We start from the raw sequence: 12,016 nt of genomic DNA, 5'->3' as shown, positions 1-12,016 counted from the left end.
CTCTGAACACTCAGAAGCAATTTTTATATAGGGTCAGTCTCCATGCCCAAGTCAAGTTAACACTGTCAGTTGCATCCATCATACAGGCTGTTTCAGGCAGTGGACGTTCTTCTTCCTGAAACCCTAAATTCAAACAATTTTTTGCCTTTTCTTGAATTGTTGGGTTGACAGCAGTTTATCTATTAGGCCTGATGTGTGTGCACATTGCTTGTACAGTTGTCTAAGTTTATGAGATGGCTTCTTAGTTGGTAGGATCTGTTCCAGTTACAGGTGTGTACAGGCTGCTGAGGTGTCCTTCTCCAGATTTTCATTGGCCCATGACACTCTGGGGCCCCAGTTCCACTATTTTCCAAGGTGGGGCATGCTAAACCAGACCCTGAAATTGTGGTTCAGGTGATCAGGCTGAGGCTGCCTTTTAAAAGGCAGAACTGCCAGGTTTTTATCTTAATGGCCTTGTCATTCGACCATATATTTTGGTATGGAAACCAAAAAAGAATCTGAGTATGTGACAGCTCTCCTGCTAGAGCTGTTACTATTTACACATGACTCTTAAATGTCAAGGTTGGTTGAGAGCTCTATCTTCCTGGCACAGCCTGAGTAGGCTAGAGCACTGTGATCCTTAATGCGTGGCTCATGCAGTCTGCAGAGGAATTTCAAAAACCACAGGATGTGGGGGGTAGAGAAAGAGGTAGTACAAATGACAAGTTGCAGGTGAAATAATTAGAGGCAGGAAGAGAATGGGACCTGCTTGAAACAGTACACACACTCTTGCCTTGCTGCGGCTGAACAGTCAGGCCAGTTCTCTGATTTGGGCCTTGTGCAATGGAATTAACAGGCCCACATCTGCTCTGGCCTAGGTGCTGAATCAAATGTGAATCCTGGACTCTGGAATTCCAGTTGGGTTTCACAGGCCAGTCCCAGTGAAGTGAGGAGGCCCAGGTGGGCCCACAAAAGTGACTGTGGTGGGCTTACCATACAAGTCTTTTTGCTTCTGTGCCTACACTCACAAGGAAGAGGAGTCTTCTTCCTCAAGGCAAGCCCAGGAAGTTTTCAGGCAAGCCCAGGGAAGTCTGAGGCTTATGGGAACCAATGAAGAAAAAAAAGTGATGCCCAGTGCTTTTGGCCCTCCTGGCTTGTGGCTTTGGGGGCTCAATTTGCTCTTCAGAAAAATGGGCAATGAAAGCCCCTCAGTGACTGGTTGCCCACCCCACTTTTACCAGGCCATTGCACAGTGCCCACACTGCATCTCCAGGTACAGCCTGTGCTTCAAAAGGCTGGGGGATCTCTGGGCTGAGTTCAGGGCCCTGAGAGGGTTCTTCTCTCAAGGACCCCTCATGCCTACCCTTCTGTACCCATCTGACAGCTCAGCATGTCTGCTGTCTGCCACTGTCAAGCCCATGTCTCCCTGGGTAGGCTAAGGGCACATTCACATTGAAGCCTAGGTGACCTGTCCATCCTTCCTCCAATGCACAGACTCAAGTAGGTGCCACCCAGGTTTCCTCCTAGAATGAGATCTCAAGGGATCACAGCAGCACATTCTGCTCTAACTTATGGACTAGATAATCAATAATTCATTTAATGTGCCAAGATGGGTGTGGGCCTTGACACTCTTGATCTCCTTCCTCTAGTGGGGCTGCATTGGGAGTTGCCATTCTGATTTCTTTGTGGAAAAAGTTAGCAGGTAAGGCAGGATTCAAGGGCCAAGGACAGGACAGAGCACCTAGGCTGGCCTCCCCATGGGCCCTCTGAGGCCCCTGCCGGTAGGAAGGCTCAGTGGAGTTCCAGGCCCCTTTTCCAGGATGGTGCCCATAGCCCTTCCATGGACATCCAAGAAGGGCCTACTCTTTCTGCAACCTGCATCCACTGGTCTCTAGGAGGTGAGCATTGATATATCTTTGTGGACATGTCCTTCTGTTTCATTTCCATTGGATATTCTCCTGGAAGAAATGCCTAGGGAATCCTGGGCCTGTGCTGGAGGTTCTCTAAGTGGCAAAGTCAGTAAGAGAGTCTCAAAAATATAATAGTATTTTCTGCATATTACTATCTCAGGGTTACTTTTGCCCAATAATGTATAAAAACAAATATTAAGATTTCTATCCTTTATATTATTTTTATTAGGTCATTATACAAACCTTTTATTTTCCTGAAATTTATTTTCATGACAATCATCGAATTTTTGTTTCCATCTCTGTTCAAATTGTTACCTGTTTTAGAGGCAAAATCTTAAGAAAAGTGTTACAAAAATAACAACAGATGATAGCAATTTATTTAAAATGTAATTAGATTTCTTATTTAAGTAAAAAATTTCAGTAAACTTACTTTATATTACTTGTCTGATTATTTTACATCTTATCTTAGATCTTAAAAAAATTTTAGCTAGGTATGTAATTCAAAATTGACAGATTTTTAAAATAAGCAACTTAAAAACATTTTATTGGATATGTTGGGTGACATAATACTCAAAGACTTTAGATTAGAAATCAACACACCTGACAATTGATATTCATAGTATCTATGAAAGTGACATTATGAACATGCTTTTATAGTTGCAAAAATTTAGGTGAAAAAAATCTATTCTGGTCTTCAGTAGTAAAACTTAAAGATTACGGAAATGATATTAAATTTACTGGCTAAATTACCCACAAAAACTGAAACAGATTCATTTACTCATTCTTTATCTTTCAGTATCTGATAACAAAGAGACTTTACAATGTTCAGAATGTGCTTCAGTATAGAAATAAGGCCAAACAGCTCTTGTAAAATAATTATTAAAATATGCAGAACAAATCTATCATGTATATTATTTTTTAAAATCACCCAATTCACACTCCAAAAAAATACCAATCTTACTGGGTTTTACTACTGGAAGAAGCCAGGTTGCCTTAGGACCTGATGCAACATAACCACTCTTTATATATCACCCAATTGCCCCAAATCCATCCAGAACTGAAGGCTGATCCTGCCAGTTCCTAAGAAGACACACACACAATTTTCATTTAGGCTTGTTTCCCACTTCTACCTTCCAGTAAAGTCTGCCAGAACTACCCAGGACAGCAGGGCAGAAATAAAATTTACTTAACTATAACAAATGTTCAGTTGTGTTCTTCCACATCACACACCTTTTCTATCCTCAGAGACAATAATTTGAGGATGTGCTGTGTCAACAACCAGAATCAAGGCTGGGCATGGTGGCTCAAGCCTGTAATCCCAGCACTTTGGGAGGTTGAGGTAGGAGGATCACAGAGTCAGGAGATCGAGACCATCCTGGCTAACATGGTGAAACCCCATCTCTACTAAAAATACAAAAAATTAGCTAGGCATGGTGACAGGCCCTGTAGTCCCAGCTACTTGGGAGGATGAGGCAGGAGAATTGCTTGAACCCAGGAGGAGTAGGTTGCAGTGAGCCGGGATCGCACCACGGCACTCCAGCCTGGGCAGCAGAGGGAGACTCCATCTCAATCAATCAATCAATCAATCAATCAATAAAATAAAAATGATCTAGAATCAAATCTACTTGAAATGGCTTGATAATTTTGTCTAAGCCAGAATAGAGAGGAGGAAGACTAAAACCATATTTCATTAATCTAAATGAAAATAGTTCAGGGCATTTTAGGTTTTGACACCTGTGGTGCATACCCTTCACACGTGTCAGCAATTCCAGATTTGACTGAATAGACTTGCCTTCTACCTACCTCAGTAGATGTTTAAATGGAAAAACATAATCTGAAAATTTTTACAAGGTTTTCACTACATTTTGGTAAAAGGTCCATCTCTTCTTCCTGTTTCAGTTATGAGAGTCAATTGTGCAGCATAGGTACAATTATGTTCTCTTCATATGGAGAATTAATGGCATTTCTTTACCATAGATATTTTCAAATTTTCACCTGACATTAAAGGGTAATTTAAAAAAGAATATTTATTTCTAATTATGCAGCTTCTATTACATAACCAGTATTATCTCTGTTTACTTCATGTTTATGCCAAAAAATACTTCATGACTTATTAAATGTTGAACTGTTTACTTGAATAAATTGGCCCAATAAATTTAATAAATTAATTATGTCAATTTTATAAAGTAAAATGAACAATAGCTAAACAAAAATTGGATTAAATAGCATTCTCTAATGGAAACAAAATATAAAATGTGCTAAATAAAAACATACAATACACGCACTGTTAAATCACTTGCATATGGAACTTATTTTGTGCATACCACTAAATTTTATCAAAGTCACTTTCATAATCTCTGAGACTTTTTTGTTTGTTTCATAATCTCAAAGACTTTTTTGTTTGTTTGTTTGTTTGAGACAGAGTTTTATTCTTTTTGCTCAGGCTGGAGTGCAATGGTGTGATCCTGGCTCACAGCAACCTCTGTCTCCCAGGTTCAAATGATTCTCCTGCCTCAGCCTCCTGAGTAACTGGGATTACAGACACCTGCCACCATGCCCAGCTAATTTCTGTATTTTTAATAAAGATTATATGTCTATGGTGAGAAACAGGCAAACAGACAAACAACAACAACGAAAAAGGAGAATTTGCACAAGATGATTCTAAGCCAGGAGCAGTAATATTTTAGATAAATGAGCTTAATACAAAGCAGAGAAAATAGATTTGCTTTCAAAATCTTTGAACTTTCCGGTTTGCTGGCAAGTTATCAATACTTGTAAAATTATCTATTTCATTCTAATATTTTTCATTTCCTCTCAAAGTTGGTACACAACCATAAACAAATATGATTATTCTTTATAAATCTGTTACACACCTAAAGTTTATTTTAGAGTGATATATCTGCATGTTTAAATCCATGTAAATCAAAACTAAAGGTCTGTATGTGTTTAGCAGACCAGAGAAGTCATATGTTTGACAGAAAAAAGTAGGATATTTTGTAAATAGTTGTTCAGAATTCAGAAACAAATAGCTTCATTATACTCATATAATCTTCATTACAACCCATCATAACAACCTGGAGTTATAAAAAAAACAAAAATGTAAGTTGTAGGAACCATATTTTCCAAATTATTTTAAGAAAAAGACCACTGAAAAAGGAATCACTAGGGATGTTATTCCACTGTCAGACAATAGTATGTTGTTACCATCTGTTACCTACAACCTCGGATAAGTTGGGATAAGTTAACATTAGTGGCAAGGTACACATTCAAAGTAAAATAGCCTTAACACAATAACGACAATTTTGGTTTATTAAAACAAGTTAAGTCCACACATTGTCAATAAAAAGGCATTTTGAAATTCACTGTATTTTAATTACCTTAATTTACAAATGGTAAAGCAATTTCCTTCTAAAATTCAAATCATTTCTCTTACTATGCAGAATATTATCCTGATCACTTACCATTCTCCTATCATCCTGTCACTTATGATACTGCTGTAAACCAACTACTAAGTGGCCTTTCCGCTTAGAAGGTCTTCATGTATCTTAGATTTCAGTTTTCTTATCTTCTATGGGAAAGTATATAAATCTGTCCATCTAATATAGAAGAATCTCCCATAAATCCTGTGCAGTAACCATTGACCATGTTCTTTCACATAAATTCTAGAAATAAGATATAACATCAAATGTAACTGTTAAATTATATCAATATTTGCTTTTGAAAATATATTAAATACTTTTACTATAAAAATGTAGATTCCTTTTAGAGAAAAGTGATCAAGTTTGCTGACTAGAAGCAGCTAGACTGTGCAGCTCTCATAGAGAGGAATGCAAGGTGGACATAAATATAGCACATTCAACTGAAACATCCAGGTACTTCCATTAGGACTAATCAAAGAAACAACTTAAGTTATGGAAAATGGAGTAAAGCAAGGCAGGACAATGGGCCACCTGGGAACAACATGGAGCCAAGGGAACCTCCCCACCCAATAAAGCAGTGAGTGCATGCGGACCCACGATTCTCCCACAGATCTTTGCAACCCCGAGGTGAGGAGATACCCTCATGAACCCACTTCACCAAGGCCTTCAGTTGAACACACAGAGCTACATGGAGTCTCAGCAGAGCAGCCGCTCAGGCCTGTGCAGAGATTCAAGAGCCATAGATACTCTGGCTTTCCAGGCTTCCCAGAAAAAGTAGCTGCAACTCCAGCAAAGCAGGAGGTTACACCCCTGTACATACCCATAGGAAACAGGTGGAATCCAGGGGGCTGAATAGTGATGGTCTGTAGGACCCTCTTCCACAGTGCCTCACAGGATAAGGCCTACTGGCTTAGAATTCCAGCCAACCATTGGCAGGAGCACTGCACCTCCCTGGGATGGAGCTACCAGAAAGAGGAGTGGCCCACCATCTTTGCTGCTTGGGCAGCTTAGGCATTCCAACCTTCAGGCTTTGAAGAGCTCAAGCTGACTGGGGCAGAAAGGATCTCCTAGAACAGTACAGATGTTCTAAAAAGACATGACCAGACTGCCTGTTAAAGCCCTTTCCCCAAACTTGTTTTTCCTCACTAGAAAGTACTACCCAACTAGGGTGTCCAGCTACCACCACTGGTGCTCTTTGGTTGATGGAATTTTGAAACCTCCTTGTGATATAGTTCCTGGAGCAAAGAGTGAGCTGACATTTTTGCTGTTTGTATGACTTAGCAGTTTCAGGCTTCTGGCTTTGGAGAATCCAAAAAACTGTCAGTGGAAGTAGTCCCTCTGCACAGCAGAGCTGTCCTACAAAAATATTGCTAGACTGCTTTCTTAAGTGCATCTCCAATTATGTTCTCCTCACTGGGTAAGACCTTTCAACAAGGGTTTGCAGCTACAAAACAGGTCTATACTTCTGTAGGATGGAGCTTCCACAGAAAAGGGCATGCTGCCATTGTTGCTGTTTTGCAGCATTCACTGGTGATCACTTTAGGTACTGGAAAATCTGAGGTGACTAGAGACTGCAGTGGACACCAGCATACTGCAGCAGCCCCTCAGAAAAGTGGCCAGACTGTTACGTGAGTGCCTGTTCTCATATATTCTCACTGGGCAGGTCTCCAGGCCTGGGCCACTAGCCAATCATTGCCAGAGGTATTGAGCCAGTAGCAACTTAATAGCTCCCTGAACAGAGCCTCCAGGGACAACTGAAAATATTTCTGCCAGTGCCTCTGCAGTAGAACTGTCCTTGCTACTGTAAGACTACTGATAAATCCAAAACCCTAAGTGTCTTATTCACACCTCAAACAAGCTGCAGTTTACCCAAGAGAGGAGGGCAGTTCATCTTCCATGGGTCCCAGAAACTACACACTGCTCCTCCCTAGACAGTGAATCCATAACTTGGCTAAAACAATGGATCCTCTGTCCTGTGCTGAATGCACTAAGGAATTGCTGACCTACATCTCTCTGAGATGCAGCCCCCAGAAAACAAGCAAAGAGATGGGGCAGCAAGCCAGCTCATGTGGTTCCCAGAGGGGTTGGCATGAGAGCATCTGTAATAAAGTGTTGTCAGTGATCGTCATTTTCCTAGACTCAACTTTCTCCCATAAGAGACTTTAGCCCTAGGGGAACTGTTGAACTTGATTTCTGCAGGATGGTCTTGGAAATCGTAAGAACCTGGTCCAACTTAGCACTCCTTGGTCTATTGGCCTGCCCCAGGGACCCAGTCTGGCTACAGATTTTTACAGGGCAGTCACAGGTACCCTGGAAGCCCATACCATAGCATCTGCCCTGATGGGCCATGCCTGACACCTGAGGAGCTCCAGCAAGGCAGCCCCTATGACTGCACCAGCCCACATGTTTCTTCCCCATACTGCAGTTTCCCCCGAGATGAAGGCAAATCCCCATATTACTTTGTTGGCACATGTCAGCAAAGGCAGGTTTGGCTTTGCTTTCCCCACCAGCAAATAGGAATGCAGTATGCCCTAGCCACCCCCAGCAACTGGCATTGTAAATGAAGCTTTGGTAGGCAGAGGCAGAAAACCCCACCCCTGCCTTTGTGCTAACACTGTGCAGAGAACAGCGTATCCTCCCACACTCTCCACAATTACTCCTTAATGCGGGGGGCGGGGGTGTGTGTGTGTGCACAAAGAAGGCATAAAAATCCTTGCTGGCCAGCATTCTGCTCCAAGCCAACACCATCTTTAGTGCAACAGCATATACAGTTTCCAGCAGGTACCCCCCAGTCCACTCCTAGCTGCTTTGCTTCTGCCACTGAGGTGAATGTCCAAAGATAGGCAGAAACTCCTTATCCACTAGCACTCTGCTGCAGCTGTGGGACCTTAGTCCCATAGAGTGGTGGACTCCAAATATCATGGAGCCAGAGAAGAAAGTTGGGACTCAATACAAGTCCCTGAGATCATGCAGCCTCTGAGATTTGAGCTGAGCATTGCCCCGCCCCTCCCACCGCCAAAAAATCTCCCAGGAACAAAGCCTGTTGGCTGCAAACATCTTATACCACAATCAAATACTCAAGACCATCAAATAGGATAAAAAATACGAAAACCCCATTCCAAGGTCAGCAACCTCAAAGATATGCCCACAAAGATGAGACAAAGTCAGTGCAAAGATATTGTAAACACAAAAAGCCAGAGTGGCTTATTTCATCCAAGTTACCAAATTACGTTTCCAGCAAGGCCTAAGATGACAGAAGTAGAATTCAGAATATGGATAGAAATAAACTTCATTGAGCTACAAAAGTAAGTTGCAACCCAATGCAAGGAAGGGAAAAAATTTCAGGAACTGATAGAAAAAACAGCCAATCGAGAAAAATGTGGCCAACCTGATAAAGCTGAAAAACACAATACAAAAACTTTGTAATATAATCACAAGTATTAACAGCAGAATAGGCCAAGCAGAGGAAAGAATCTCTTTCAAGACTCGTTTTCTGAGATAAGACTGACAACAAGAGTGAAAAAAGAATAAAGAGGAATGAACAAAACCTCTAAGAAATATGGGATTATGCAAGAAACCAAATCTACAATTAAAGAGAGTGCCTGAAAGCAATAAGGAGAATGAAAACAACTTGAAATACATATTATACACATTTTGGGATATTGTCCATGAGAATTTCCCTAACCCAGATAGAGAGGCCAACATTCAAATGCAGGAAATGTGGAGAACCCCAGTAAGATACCTCATGAAAAGTTCATCCCCAAGACACATAATCATGAGATTCTCCAAGGTCAAAATGAAAGAAAATATCTGTTAAAGGCAGCTAGAGAGAAAGGCCAGGTAACCTCCAAGAAAAGCCTATCAGACAAACAACAAACCTTTCGTCTGAAATCCTACAAGTCAAAAGAGATTAGGGGCCAATATTCAACATTTTAAAAAGAAAAGTTCCAACCTGGAATTTCATATCCAACCAAAGTAAGCTTCAGAAATGAAAAATAAATATGATCCTATTCAGATCAGCAAATGCTGAGGAAATCTATTGCCACAAGACCTGCCTTACAAGAGCTTCTGAAGAAAGCACTAAATAAGAAAAATACTATTACTAGTCACTACAAAAACACACTAAAGTATATAAATTGCTGATACTATAAAGCAACAACATAAACAAATGTCCAAAATAGCCAGCTAAGATCATAGTGACAGAATCAAATCCACATATATGAATACTAACCTTAAATGTAAATGGGCTAAGTGTCCCAATTACAAAACAGAGTAGCAAGCTGAATAAAGAATGAATATCTAATGGTATGCTGTAATTGAGACACCCATCTCAAATAAGCCCAAAGTAAAGGGGAAAAGGAAAATCTACCAAGCAAATAGAAAACAGAAAAAAAAAAAAAAAAAAAAAAAAAAAGCAGGGGTTGCAATCCTAGTTTCTGGCAAAACAGACTTTAAATCAATATAGATTTAAAAAAGACAAAGAAGGGCATTATATAATAGCAAAATGCTACATATGTCCAACACAAAAGCACCCAGGTTATAAAACAAGTGCTTAGAGACCTTCCAAGATGTTAAGTTAAATGTTCTTCAACAGTCATTACCTTTATACCGCATTTGTTCAGTATTAAGTCTCTGATGTTGAACACAATACAAGGACTTATTAAAGGCTTTTCCATAGTTTTAACACTTGTGGAGCTTCTCTCTAGTATGAATTCTCTTATCTCTAATGAGGTGTGAGAATGAAATCAATGCTTAGCCACATTCTTCACATTTGTAGGGTTTCCTCTCCAGTGTGAATTATCTTATGATTAGTAAGGTCCGAGAAACACCTAAAGGTTTTGCCATATTCTTCACATTTGTAAGGTCTCTCTTCCACATGAATTCTCTTCTGGTTAATAAGGGTTGAGGAGTGGGTAAAGGCTTTGCCATATTCTTCTCAGATGTAGGGTTTCTCTCCAGTATGAATTCTCTTATGTTTACTAAGGGCCAAGAACCACATAAAAGCTTTTCCACATTCATTACATTTGTAGGGTTTCTTTCCAGTATGAATTATCTTATGTTTTTAGGGTCTGAGAAAAACTTAAAGGCTTTATTTACCACATTCTTCCCATTTGTTCAGTCTGTCTCTAGTATGATTTCACTTGTGTTGAATAAAGGTTGAGGAGCAGGTAAAGGTTTTGAAACATTCTTCACATTTGTAGGGTTTCTCTCCACTATGAACTCGTTTATGATCAGTAACTTTTGAGAACTTTTTAAAGGCGTTGCCACATTCTTCACATCTGTAGCATCTCTCTGCAGTATGAATTCTCTTCTGTAAAATCTCAGTAAAATCTGAGAACAACCTACAGTCTTTGCCACATTCTTTACATTTGCAGTATTTCTTTCTGCTAAAAATTTTCTTATGTTCAGTAAAGATTGAGCATAACTCAAAAGCTTTGCCACATTTATTATATTGACAGGTTTTGCTATGGGTAGTTGACAAACATTGATGAAGGCCATTATAACTGCTTTCTGCCCCTTGCAATTAGCAACACTTTGGTAGTCTTTCTTTAAATAAACTATTAAGGTCACAGCTTCCGTATTTTATCAGAATCACTTTTTGAAATGAATCTTTTATGTCATGCTCCAGCAATATCTCTGCGGTAAAATGAAAAGACCCAGGTGAATTAAAAAAAAAATTCCTTATTAGATTCAGGTGAATACACTTTACAAACATATAATTACACGCAGCACACTAACAAGGTGACAATAAAGTACCACAGGCTCTAATTCCTTTATAAACATATTAACAGAAATATACTGACCAAAATGCCTTTGTGAGAAGTCTAAGAACCAGCTAAGTATGTGCAGCACCCCAAGTGAGCAAAATACTGAGAACCACATAGAAGTGTAATAAGGGTATTTTGTATTTACCCACCACAGCCATTCTTCATCCGATGATGACTTTAAATATAGACTCCAAACTCCTGTCTTCCCCTTCCAAAAATAAATAAAATAGTGGCAACTGTGTCCATGCTTCTGGCTTTTTGAGACCTTACCAAAGACTAATTTCTATATTCCATGACAGTATTGAAAGGAAAGGTGGTATACTTTGACAGTTTGGGACAACTGAGACCAAAGGTAAATGACTCTTACAAGAGAAGAAACACTTCAGTATCATAGACAGACAATTGGTATAGCAACTGACTACAGGATTTCAGTAAGAAACGTGGGGAATGGCTGGGAGTGGTGGCTCATGCCTGGAATCCCAACACTTTGGGAGGCTGAGATAGGCGGATCACCTGAGGTCAGAAGTTCAAGATCAGCCAGGTCAACATGGTGGAACCCCATCTCTACCAAAAATACAAAAATTAGCCAGGCATAATCCCAGCTACTTGGGAAGCTGAGGCCAGAGAATTGCTTGAATCTGGGAGTTGGAGATTGCAGTGATCCAAGATAACATCATTGCACTCCAGCCTGGGCAACAAGAGTGAAACTCCAACTCAAAAAAAAAAAAAAAAAAAAAAAAAAAAAAAAAAAAAAAAAAAAAAAAGAAAAAAAAAAAAAAAAAAAAAAAAAAAAAAAAAAAAAAAAAAAAAAAAGGAGGAAAAAAGGAAAAGAAAAAACATGGGGAATGCTTTTTAACTAAAAAACACACAAGACCAGATAAAACTTCCATAGAACAGGCTTGAAAGGCTCTGAGAATCTCTAGCCTAAAAAATTGGTATC

The 12,016-nt window shown here is 39.7% G+C and overlaps 1 pseudogene; it reads right to left on the bottom strand.

The window, feature by feature from the left end:
- Window positions 1–2,674: 2,674 nt before the first annotated feature.
- On the bottom strand, window positions 2,675–9,984 carry LOC113225151 (annotated as a pseudogene).
- Between the last annotated feature and the right edge of the window lie 2,032 nt (window positions 9,985–12,016).

The sequence above is a fragment of the Piliocolobus tephrosceles genome, chromosome 7 (assembly GCF_002776525.5).
Source record: "Piliocolobus tephrosceles isolate RC106 chromosome 7, ASM277652v3, whole genome shotgun sequence".
Taxonomy (NCBI): Eukaryota; Metazoa; Chordata; class Mammalia; order Primates; family Cercopithecidae; genus Piliocolobus; species Piliocolobus tephrosceles.
The sequence above is the reverse complement of the archived record's forward strand: the minus strand, read 5'-3'. Positions and strand labels throughout refer to the sequence as shown.